This window comes from Girardinichthys multiradiatus, chromosome 3 (assembly GCF_021462225.1).
Source record: "Girardinichthys multiradiatus isolate DD_20200921_A chromosome 3, DD_fGirMul_XY1, whole genome shotgun sequence".
Taxonomy (NCBI): domain Eukaryota; kingdom Metazoa; phylum Chordata; class Actinopteri; order Cyprinodontiformes; family Goodeidae; genus Girardinichthys; species Girardinichthys multiradiatus.
The window spans coordinates 32650858-32663328 of NC_061796.1; the positions used below are offsets into that span (position 1 = coordinate 32650858).

At 41.4% G+C, this 12471-nt stretch overlaps 1 protein-coding gene across 8 annotated transcripts in view; it reads left to right on the forward strand.

Moving 5' to 3' along the window:
- The first annotated feature begins 10258 nt into the window (after positions 1–10258).
- grik5 (glutamate receptor, ionotropic, kainate 5) overlaps positions 10259–12471 on the forward strand; it is a 157305-nt gene continuing 155092 nt past the window's right edge. For 4 of the 8 annotated variants that reach the window (XM_047361260.1, XM_047361256.1, XM_047361263.1 and 1 more), the window contains exons 1-2: positions 10261–10598; positions 10805–10956. The gene's annotated coding sequence lies outside the window, so the exon portion shown is untranslated. Of the gene's footprint in view, positions 10957–12471 lie in introns of all 8 variants that reach the window. The other 4 variants (XM_047361264.1, XM_047361265.1, XM_047361262.1 and 1 more) reach the window with 3 other exon arrangements.

The window sequence follows — 12471 nt, forward strand, 5'->3', positions numbered from 1 at the left end:
TCTTGGACATCATTGATTCAATTGCTCCAATTAAAGTGAAAGTCATTTCTGGGAAGAAACTGTCTCCATGGAGAAGTGCTCCACCAGTCAGAAGTGAAAAAAAAGGAGTGTCGAAAAGCTGAACGCAGGTGGCGAAAGACTGGACTCCAGGTTCACTATATTATCTGTAAAGAGAGACTCTACAGATATAACCTACAACTGAAAAATGCAAGGGAATCTTTCTTTTCTGAGATCATCAGCAAAAACATTAACAATGCTCGTGCATTATTTGCCACGGTCGACAGGTTAACAAACCCTCCTGTAACTGTAGCATCTGAACTCCACTCTTCCAGGGCCTGCAATGAATTTGCTAAATTCTTTACTGAAAAAACCCAAAAGATCAGAGGGGCAGTCAGCACATGCACATCAACTCCAGTACCAATGTTGTCTCCAACTAGAACTAATTTTGACAAAATTTCCCAATTTCACCAAATAAACTACAAATCTTAGAAGAAATCGTACAACAACTAAGCTCTTCTTCCTGCTGTCTCGATGTTTTACTCACAGCTTTCCTTAAGAAAGCTTTGCCTGTAATAACATCTGATTTAACTCAAATAATAAACATGTCCCTTTTGTCAAGTGTTTTCCCCCAGGCCCTAAAAACAGCAATTATTAAACCTCTATTGAAAAAGAGAAACTTGGACAAGCTGCTACTACAGAACTACAGGCCTATATCAAACCTCCTCTTCATCAGTAAGATTATTGAAAAAGCTTTGTTTCAGCAGTTAAACAACTTCCTAACAATGACCAACCGCTTCGATGTCTTCCAGTCAGGCTTCCTGCTCACCACAGTACAGAGACTGCTCTTGTCAAGGTGTTCAATGACATCTGTATAAATGCAGACTGTGAAAGAACCACAGTGCTGGTATTATTGGACCTTAGTGCAACATTCGACACTGTTGATCCTCCATTTTATTAGAGCACCTGGCAAACTGGGTCGGCCTTTCTGGTACAGCACTCAACTGGTTTAAATCCTACTTGAAGGACAGGGACTTTTTTGTGTCAGTAGGTAACTTTACATCAGAGACCACAAAAATCACATGTGGCATTCCCAAGGGTCCATCTTAGGGTCCCTTCTATTCAATATCTACTTGCTCCCCCTAACTCAGATTTTAATGAACAACAACGTCAGTTATCATAACTATGCAGACGACACACAGCTATACATTACGATGTCACCAGGTGATCATGAACCCATTCAAACGCCGGGTAAATGCATAGAAGAAATCAATACATGGATGTGCCAAAATTTTCTTCAGCTGAATCAAAACAAAACTGAAGTAATCATCTTTGGAACAAAGGAAGAGCGTTTAAAAGTTAGCACACAGCTTCAGTTAATACAGCTAGAAACCACCAATCAGGCTCTAAACCTGGGTGTAGTGATGGACTCAGACCTGAACCTTCAGAGGCACATAAAGACAGTAACAAGGTCGGCCTTCTATCACCTAAAAAACATTTCCAGGATTAAAGGACTTATGTCTCAACAGGACCTTGAAAAACTAATTCATGCGTTCATCTTTAGTAGAATTGATTACTGCAACGGTGTCTTCACAGGTCTGCCTAAAAAGTTGATCAGACAACTGCTGTTGATCCAGAACGCTGCTGCCCACGTCCTCACTAGAACTAAGAAAGTGGAGCACATCACCCCGGTTCTAAAGTCCCTACACTGGCTCTCTGTAGCTCAGAGAATAGACTTTAACATACTTCTGTTAGTCTATAAATCACTGAATGGCTTAGCACCAAAATACATTACAGACTTGTTGTCAGTGTATCAACCACCCAGACCTCTCAGGTCTTCTGGCTCAAATCTACTCTGCAGAACCAGAACCAGAAACAAACATGGAGAAGCAGCTTTTAGTTCTTATACTCCACTAATCTGGAATAAACTCCCAGAAAACTGTAAAAGCGCCAAAACCCTAAATTGCTTTAAATCAAAATTAAAAACTTATTTGTTTAGAGTGGCCTTTGAAAGTGTTATCTAAACATTATTAGTTAAGTCTTCAGTCCAATTTTCCTTTCATTTTCTTATCCATCATTCGATTCTCTTCATTTTTGTTTTAAAATTACCTCGGTTGTTTGATTTTCTGTATCATTGTAATGTTTTTCCTTATGTACTGCGCCTTGAGTGCCTTGTTGCTGAAAAGTGCTGTATAAATAAACTTGACTTGACTTTACAGTGCATTGCAAAAGCCATTGCATGTTTTTCGTATATTGATATGCTACATCACAACCAAAAACGTTAATGTATTATATTGGAATTTGGTGTGTTAAAACAACATAAAGTTGTACATGATTGGGAAGTTAAAGAAAAACGATGGTTTTCAAAATCTTCAATAAAATCCAGTGCAACCAAGTGCCTTTATGAGTCACCTAATTAGCAATCAGAATCCAAATGTGTGTGATGTAATCTTATTTAAAAAACAGGTGTTCTTTGAAAGACTAAGAGGTTTGTTAGAGAACTTTAGTGAACAAACAGCATAATGGAGACCAGTGAACACAGCAGACAGGTCAGGGAAAATGTTGTGGAGAAGTTTAAAGCTGAGTTAGATTATAAAACAATAATCATCGAATGGAAACTCTCATAGAACACTGTCCAACTCATAATCTGAAAAAGAAAATCTCTAATGCAAACATACCAATAACATAGCAGTCCACCTAAACTGACAGGCCATCCACAGAGAGTATTAATCAGAGAAGCAGACAAGAGATATATAGTTACTCTGGAGGAGCTGTAGAAATCCACAGCTCAGGTGGGAGAATCTCTCAACGACTAGTAGTGGTTCATGCCTTCTTTGGAAGGAACAAATCCTTTTTGCCATTTGTCACAAGCTACTAGGACACTGGCCCCTAACTCTGGCCTCTGTCCTGCATGTTTCAGATGTGTTCCTGCTCCAGCATATCTGGTTAAAACAACTGCGTTCCCTCCTCAGTGTGCCATCAAGTGCTAAAGAACCCATTGAATCACCCAGTCAGTTAAGGCAGTTGTGTGGAAGCAGGGAAACACCTAAAACATGCAGGACAGTGGGCCTTGAGAGGATTAGGGACCACTAATGTAGGGGACACAGGAAACATGTGAAAGGAGTTATTCTGGTCTAATGAGACCAAAATTAATTTTTTTTGCAAAATGATATGTGTGCTATTAAAAAACAACACTGCCCTAAACAGATGTTCTCCATGGAGAACATGGTGGTGGCAGCATCATGTTGTGAGGACGCTTTTCTTTAGTAGGGGCAGGGAAGCTGGTCAGAGTTGATGGGAAGATGGATGGAGCTAAATACTTGGAAGAAAACCTGGAAATAGATTGGGAATTTGGGGGAAGATCACCTTCCAGTTGGGCATCAACCCTAAACATACACCCAGAGCAACAATGTGATAGTTTAGATCTAAACATATTCATGAGTTTGAATGACTGAGTCAAGGTCCAGAACAAAATGCACAAATGCGGTGCATTAAAAGTGGGGAAAATTAGGCTAAGGGAGAATTAGACCTCAAACAAACACACACTGGCTCTGCAGACCATGTGTCAGTGTGTGTGACGGAATGGGAGAGACAGCACACAGAAACTCCTCCCGACTTTCTGAAAACTGCAGCTGAGGGTCACAGCCAGGGGTAAGACTGTGTTTGCCACCCTCCACAAAAAATAATCCATGCGCTGAGTCTGAAAAAATAATTTGAATAAATTGAATAATTTGAACAAATTGGGCAGTTGAACAACAGATGCATCCGAATGCCCATACAGACACACCACACATTGCCTGTGTGACCTTAGGGAAACGATTGCGTGACATGGCTGCAGTCTAATAGGATCAAGCATAAGTGAGTAATAGGTGATCCAGCACTGTCCGCCCACTGGACACAGACATCTTGAGATGTGCATTATTTCATGAGATGCAAAGTGAATAGGTGAAAACATGATGATGATGAATGGTGTGGGGGTGGAGGCCATTTGAAAGCAAAATAGAGGAGACAGCTCAGCATTGTCACATGCTATTTTTGCATCCTCGTCTGATTAGGCGACAGCTTCGTGGACAAACCAGAGTTGATCTTTCCAAAGGCTCCCATCTCAGGCTGGAGACACAGATAGGTTCTAAAGTCACACCACACCGTTCCTCGCTCAAATTATGAATGAGTGTTAATTATTAATAGATTCTGCTGCTATTCTGACAATTTGAATTGCCGTTATAACTGATTATCCCTTTAAAGCATAACTCACAAATGCAATTGTTAGCCAACAGAGTGTTGACACCAGCAATTAAAAAGCCACCTCATGCGCAGTGACAAAATCAATGATTCAACACGCTGTGGTGAGTTTAATAGCTTTAGAGGACACAAAGAGCTCAGGGGATGTAAGGTTAAGGAAAAGATCTATATCAAAAACACGACTCGGACTAGGTGGAGAGGAACAGAGGCACCCCAGGCTCTAGTCCCAGCCTAGCCACGGAGGGGGTAAGTAGCCACAGTGTGATGAAAGTAGGATATGGGACACTGTAGAGAGGTGTCACCACAGACTGTTGTCCGCTTGCAGTGGGTTCATGCTGTTGTGGATCTGTGCCTTATATGCCTTAACATTATAAATAGTGTGACGGTGTCACATCCGTTCAAACTGTGTTCTGCATAAAGGGTCAGAATGCTCTGGTGAGAGGAGTAATGATGCTACGGATGTGTACAGTACAGAGGCACGTATGCACATTGCACAGCAAGAGTTAAAATGACACAGTTCAAAATTTATTACAACCCGTCCTGCCATGTTTTCATGATTAGATTTATCTGAGCTGATGTTATCATTTTGCATTTTCATTAAAACAGATGCCATTATTTCAGTAACATGAACCCAATCATACTCTCCATCAGGGGATCTGCTCTGTGCTTTATTTTTTTACAAACTCATTCTCTTTTGAAACATAAATAGGCAGCTCATGTAAAAAAGATTAATTTTACTGGGAATGAAGGTAATATACAGTTTCATTCAAATGTTAATCATGAACGTCTTTAATTTTGGGCCTTTAACGATTTTCTTCAGCCATTCTTTTTTCAGGGAAATGTGCAATACACTGCCAACAAAACAGCTCCACAGCATGATGCTGCCACCATGCCTGACTGACAGTACCGTGTTATTTGGCCTGAAAGCCTTACCTTCACTCCTCCAAACATTTGCCTTGTGAATGTTGCCAAATAGCTCAAATTGTGTCTCGTCTGACCATAAAACGTTTTGATAATTTGATGTCAGGAGCTGCATATTTCAGTTGAGCCTCAAGGTGTTGATTTTGGATCAGGGACTCTTGTCTTGGTCGCTACCTTCTCTGTCCATGTTGGTGTAAACCTCCCTTTTTGTGGAATGGACATTGTCTTTCCAGCAGCTTCCAGTTCATAGAAAGTTTGAGGCTTGGTGGTTCTTGGATTGTTGGACATCCACCTATTCTGTCCATTTTCTATATCCACTTCTTCCATACTAGGTCGCGGCAGAGCTGGTGGATTTGAACAAGTTTCCCTTAATCTGTGGTTGACTGTTTGGGTCTTCCTCCAGGCCTTGGTGACATCCAAATAAGTTGTATCTATGTACTTCTGGTTTAAATGATGATCTTGGAATCTCAAATTGTTTAGATATTGCTCCAAATGACTTTCCCATTTTAAGTAAATCTAGAATTTTCCTTCTTAGATCTTCCGTTAGCTCCTTGAGCTTTCCCATTGCTTTGAGTATTGGTCAATTATTTGAGTGCTGTCATATACATGCTTTTTATGCTTGCAATGAGATATACCTGCAGCATACCAGCTTACTTGTTTGAGCTACCATTTTGTTGTGATGTGATTTCTGTAAATGTACAGTTAACCTACAGTTAAGCCCAGAATTATTCATACCCCTGGCAGATTTTGATTTAAAATTATGTTCACTTTAAGTTTGTTTCTGATAGGAATTTAACAGGCATATCTTTTGAGATATGAAAAAAAAAAAAGAAAATGTATTTGTCTGCATATCCTCCTGAGACCCACCAATTCAGTAGTACACATTAGGTTTTCTTAATTTCTCATATGCTTTACATGTGACTATTGAGTCCTGAGGTTCCTTAAACAGGACAACCATAGCTTTCCAATGATATATCATGTGTGGGGGTGTAGCCATGCCAAATAGCCTTTTCCTGTCTTTTGAAAATGGCTACTAACCCGACGATCACATTTTATGGAACAAAGAAAGGATTTTCATATCTAAAATGTTTTTTAGTTTTATACTTTGAGTAAACATCTAAGGGACGTTTTGAGTAATTTTCCAGGGCTCAACGTATTTATTTTCATGGGCAAAATGACTAATTTATTCATGTTCACTGTAGTGCACATCAGGACTTCATGTTTGTTTCATATTAATTTAGTAGACAGCTCTGTGACAGAGTGTGAGAGGATTCTCAATACAATCATTGAGGGAGACTCAGACATAGACCTTTCAGAAGAAGAGAGTGAAGAGAGAATGGCTGAGACAGGAGAGGATGATGCAGATGAGAGCAAGATGAATTTGACCAAGACGCAGAGCCAACTGAGTGCACAATCGTCCTTAATGGGCCAAAACCAACTGAGTGCACAATCGTCCTTAATGGGCCAAAACCAACAGTTTGGCTTTTAAATCAAAGCTATTGTTAAAATGAATCAAAAACAAATGTTTGTAACTTAAATCAATCAATTGAGCGTGTTTTGTCTTTCCCTTAGGGGCTGTATTGGAAGAATGCAGAATTGCAGATGATGGTACTCTAATGAGCTGTAGAGACTGGAGCCCACAGCAATACTTCCAGTTGTACATTGACCAGAAACTAATTGTGGATCTGTCCTTCTTCGCCAAACAATGCATGGCACTTGATTCAGGCAGCAGCATGAACATAACAGAGAAAATCAGAATGAATGAAGCTGTTGGAGAGGTACAGTGCCTTGCAAAAGTATTTGGCCCCCTTGAACTTTTCAACCTTTTGCCACATTTCAGGCTTCAAACATAAAGATGTAAAATTCTAATTTTTTGTGAAGAATCAACAACAAGTGGGACACAATCATGAAGTGGAATGAAATTTATTGGATGTGTCAAACGTTTTTAACAAATAAAAAACTGAAAGGTGGGGCCTGCAATATTATTCAGCCCCCTTGCGTTAATACTTTGTAGCGCCACCCTTTGCTGCAATTACAGCTGCAAGTCGCTTGGGGTTTGTCTCTATCTGTTTTCCACATCGAGAGACTGAAATTCTTGCCCATTCTTCCCTGCAAAAACAGCTGGAGCTCAGTGAGGTTGGATGGAGAGCGTTCGTGAACAGCAGTCTTCAATATTGATTGTGAACTTTAAATTGAAAAAGGCTACTTTTAATTTCAGAACATGAACAGACCACAGCTCACGCCTGAATCATTAAACAACACGAATGGCTGCTGCATGATCAAAACTTTCAGGATATAAAAAAATAGTTTTTTTATGATGCTCGATTCAGTCAGTCATTTTCTATACCACTTCATCCATAGTGGGTCGCAGGGAGCTGGTGCCTATCTCCAGCAGTCTATGGGCAGGAGGCGGGGTACACCCTGGACATGTTGTCAGTCTATTTCAGGGCAACACACAAACAACTAAGCACACACTCATTCACACACCTAAAGGCAATTTAGAGAGACCAATTAAACTAACAAGCATGTCTTTGGACTGTGGGAGGATGCTGGAGTACCCGGAGAGAACCCACGCATGTACGGGGAGAACATGACAACTCCATATTTGGCCCCCTTGCGTTAATACTTTGTAGCGCCACCCTTTGCTGCAATTACAGCTGCAAGTCGCTTGGGGTTTGTCTCTATCAGTTTTGCACAACGAGAGACTGAAATTCTTGCCCATTCTTCCTTGCAAAACAGCTCGAGCTCAGTGAGGTTGGATGGAGAGCGTTTGTGAACAGCAGTCTTCAGCTCTTTCCACAGATTCTCGATTGGATTCAGGTCTGGACTTTGACTTGGCCATTCCAACACCTGGATACGTTTATTTGTGAACCATTCCATTGTAGATTTGGCTTTATGTTTTGGATCATTGTCTTGTTGGAAGATAAATCTCCGTCCCAGTCTCAGGTCTCTTGCAGACTCCAACAGGTTTTCTTCCAGAATGGTCCTGTATTTGGCCCCATCCATCTTCCCATCAATTTTGATCATCTTCCCTGTCCCTGCTGACGAAAAGCAGGCCCAAACCATGATGCTGCCACCACCATGTTTGACAGTGGGGATGGTGTGTTCAGGGTGATGAGCTGTGTTGCTTTTACGCCAAACATATCGTTTTGCATTGTGGCCAAACAGTTTAATTTTGGTTTCATCTGACCAGAGGACCTTCTTCCACATGTTTGGTGTGTCTCCCAGGCAGCTTGTGGCAAACTTTAAATGAGACTTTTTATGGATATCTTTGAGAAATGGCTTTCTTCTTGCCACTCTTCCATAAAGGCCAGATTTGTTCAGTGTACGACTGATTGTTGTCCTATGAACAGACTCTCCCACCTCAGCTGTAGATCTCTGCAGTTCATCCAGAGTGATTATGGACCTCTTGGCTGCATCTCTGATCAGTCTTCTCCTTGTTCGAGATGAAAGTTTAGAGGGACGGCCGGGTCTTGGTAGATTTGCAGTGGTCTGATACTCCTTCCATTTCAATGATTGCTTGCAATCATTGAAATGCTCCTTGGGATGTTTAAAGCTTGGGAAATCTTTTTGTATCCAAATCCGGCTTTAAACTTCTCCACAACAGTATCTCGGACCTGCCTGGTGTGTTCCTTGGTCTTCATGATGCTCTCTGCGCTTTGAACAGAACCCTGAGACTATCACAGAGCAGGTGCATTTATACGGAGACTTGATTACACACAGGTGGATTCTATTAATCATCATCAGTCATTTGGGACAACATTGGATCATTCAGAGATCCTCACTGAACGTCAGGAGTGAGTTTGCTGCACTGAAAGTAAAGGGGTCGAATAATATTGCACGCCCCACTTTTCAGTTTTTTATTTGTTCAAAAAGTTTGACACATCCAATAAATTTCATTCCACTTCACGATTGTGTCCCACTTGTTGTTGATTCTTCACAAAAAATTAGAATTTTATATCTTTATGTATGAAGCCTGAAATGTGGCAAGAGGTTGAAAAGTTCAAGGGGGCCGAATACTTTTGCAAGATACTGTAGATGCTATTTTGTGCAATTTGTTAACACATTTTTTGAGATTTCAGTGGAGCTTTCAATAGCTGGCTTTATTTGGCTAATGTCTCCTGCTCGACATCACTGAAGTCCCGTTGTACCCATGTTATAAAATGTTACTAAAATAAGTTTAAAAAATATCTTTACAATGCATTCTTTACCACCTCAACACTTAGTTTATATAAACAAATCTAAATTACAAAACTTTTTTTCTTGTGTCTCAGGAGGGTGTACTTACATTTTATCAAACACGGCATGTTGAAAATCTGATCCACCCTCCTCAATAATTAATGGAAAAATCTTTACGGGAAGTACAAAATAGCTGACCAGCATATTGCATGTTTCCATTAGTATCATGACAAGTTATATTTGGTAATAAAGCCTTTGTGATTGGAAGGTTTCCTTTCCATCACCCTCATTTTGTGCTCCATCAGTACTCTGGATGGGCAACTGCAAAATGTTATTATTACTTAGAGTCAGAAGAAATATGTTGGTAAAATTAAAAGATTAATTCAAATTTAAATCAGCCAGAGGTTTGAATAATTCTGGGTTTGCCTGTAAAAACAAACGAGGCTGTCAGGGATCCTACACCATTGGCGCTTTTTGTGTTTAGATTTGTATATGTTTGTGTGTACTATGTGTGTCATCGGGTACAAGGCGAGTCGTGTGGTGGTTTGATGGTGTTTGTCACCCCGAGCATGGAGCCATGTCAAACTTTGTCAGCTTAGTTTACCCTGGCTGAGGATGTAACACATCCCCGTGATTTTCTTCTATCTCCAATACTCCCTCCTCTCTCTGTAGCTGTGTAAAAATGCTTCAGATGTGGCTCGTCATCAGTGTTTTTGTCTTTTGCCCTTGTCTCAAACCCTTATCAGATGAACTGATAGAAAGAAGAAAGGATGAGGAGTGGGGGGGGGGGGGCAGATATTCATCTTTGAGAAAAATACTTTGGAGGGAGAGAGAAAGGAGGAGTAAAGCAGTGGGTGTTAAGAAGGAGAAACAGGGGAGAGACAAGAGTGTGTGTGTGTAGAAAGAGAGAGAGAGAGAGCTGATTAGATTGGAGAGAGCCAAGGAGGTACGGTTGTACTATTGAGCAGAGGGGGAGCGTGACTGAATGAACGCCGAATCACAGTTAAGTCCACAGGCAGGCAGATGGACTGGACCTAAAGCAACAAATGGAAACAAAAAAATAGAAAAACTGGATGGATACTGCGTATAAAGGATGAAGTGTTTGCCTTAATATGCGTGTATCTCTGCATCAGTGCTGCGAGGAGCCCACGGGGAGGCAGAGGAAAAAGCGGACAACTCATTCCTCTCTCTTGGAAGCAGAGCTGTGAGCCAGAACACAGTCAACTGTGGGACTCGCTGGGATTTTGAATATAATCTCAGTAAGTACTGGAACAGGCAGGGAAGGAGAGTGTTTGAATGATTGTTTCAGGCTGCCTCTGATGCTTTTTTGTGAAGAAACAGAAAAGAAAGGGAGAAGCACACCAGTGATTCTTCTTTTGTGACATGCATTGTCAAATTGTATTTTTTCCCCTCTGATTTGACCAAGCTGCCCAGACTTGACTGTGCGTTTGTGCCTCTTCCTCAGCGCCAGTGTGTTTGAGTCAGTGTGTGTAAGCTGATAATAGCAGCTCCATTGGTATTCAGCGGAGGGAGCTCCAGGATCTCGCTGCGCCTTTTCCCCAGGATGGAATCACAGAGCAGGGATTGTGCTTGCCAGAGGAGAGCCCGCTGAAATGGGTGAGTGTCCATGTCTCTCCCTTCCTCCTTGACCTTCCCCACCTCCATCACTCCATTCTCTTTCGTCTCAAATGTGTCACATCTCACTGGTTCACTCATCTTCCTCCCATTGTAGTTTTATTTAGAAATTTTTTTTTTTTTACTTCTGAGAGACTCCCTCTCTTTTTCTTGCATCTCACCCACTCACCCTGCAGCTGCCCCACCTGTTTCCCTCCATCCCTTCACATCCCTACACCTCTCAATCATTCCCGAAACAGAGCTGTCCAGTTTGATGGAATTGAATAAAATTGGACTGGCTTACTTCATTTTTGCACTTGCCCCCCCACCACATACCACTCCACCCCCACTACCTGCATTCCCTCTTGCCCCCCCCCCCTCGGCCGTGTCATCCCTCCCCCCCTCGCCTCATCCCTCTCTCCCTCTTTCTCCAAGCACTTCTCCACATTCTGTTTGAATTCAGGCTCGCTAGAGATGTTAGAGTCTATCCTGACACAGGCAATCAGCAGTGATTAGTGTGTGTGTGTGAAAGGATTGCTGTTTCTGTGTGTGTGTCAATCACCTTTTTTGGCCTTACTTTGGTGTCTGTGTGACCCTCATTGTTTGGGCCCAAACAAACAAAAGGTTATGAAGTAGATCAGTGTAATTAATTGGTTCCAACATGACAGATGTGACACATCCCACATTGCCCCCCCCCTTCTTCTTTTCTCATTTCTTTGTACTTCACACTGACATACCTTCTGCACACCAATTCACACCCATCTACATCTCTTCACACCTGCAATGACATAGCCTGCAAATGTTGCTCCGAGTGGAGGAACACACAACAGCCGATGCTGAGCTCTGACCTAACTGAGTGTTCCTACACACTCAGACTCCCGTCCTAAATGATCCTCGAAGAATATGGTGTCAGAGGAGGGCTGTATCTATCTGCAGAGTAGTATTAATTGCAGCTGATAAACTGAAAAGGCTCTGATGCTTTATTGCAAATGGACCGTCGCTTCATTGTGATCTGCAGAAAGGAAGGAATCACTCAACCAGTTTAATGAGTTAGTAAAAAAAAAAAAAGGTAATAGAACTAGAGCATGATTACGCTTTTTTCTGTATTTTCTATTCGAATTAAGATGAGACCAATCCCAAAACTGTGAGCAGAGGGAGTTTTTCTCAGAACTCAATAATTCATGTGCAACAGGTGCTAACTGTTGCATAGTAACTGAGACAAGACAACCTGTTAGGTAAGATTTGACACCTTGCTACTATTTTTAAATCATGCTAATTGTCTCGTCTATTTAACCAAAAAGGGTGTGATTTAAAAAGGTAAAACAATATGAATCCAAGTCTTAAGTTAAAACCAAAGCCAGGTTTGCACCTGTGCACATCTGTCTGTCCAGATGGATCACTGTTAGTATGCAGACCTTAAGGAGACAGGTGAATGTACTGTGGTTTTTCATAAGGGATAAGTGGGCAGTTGCCCAGAGCGGCATTATAAGGGAATCAGATATGTATGTTTGTGTGGCG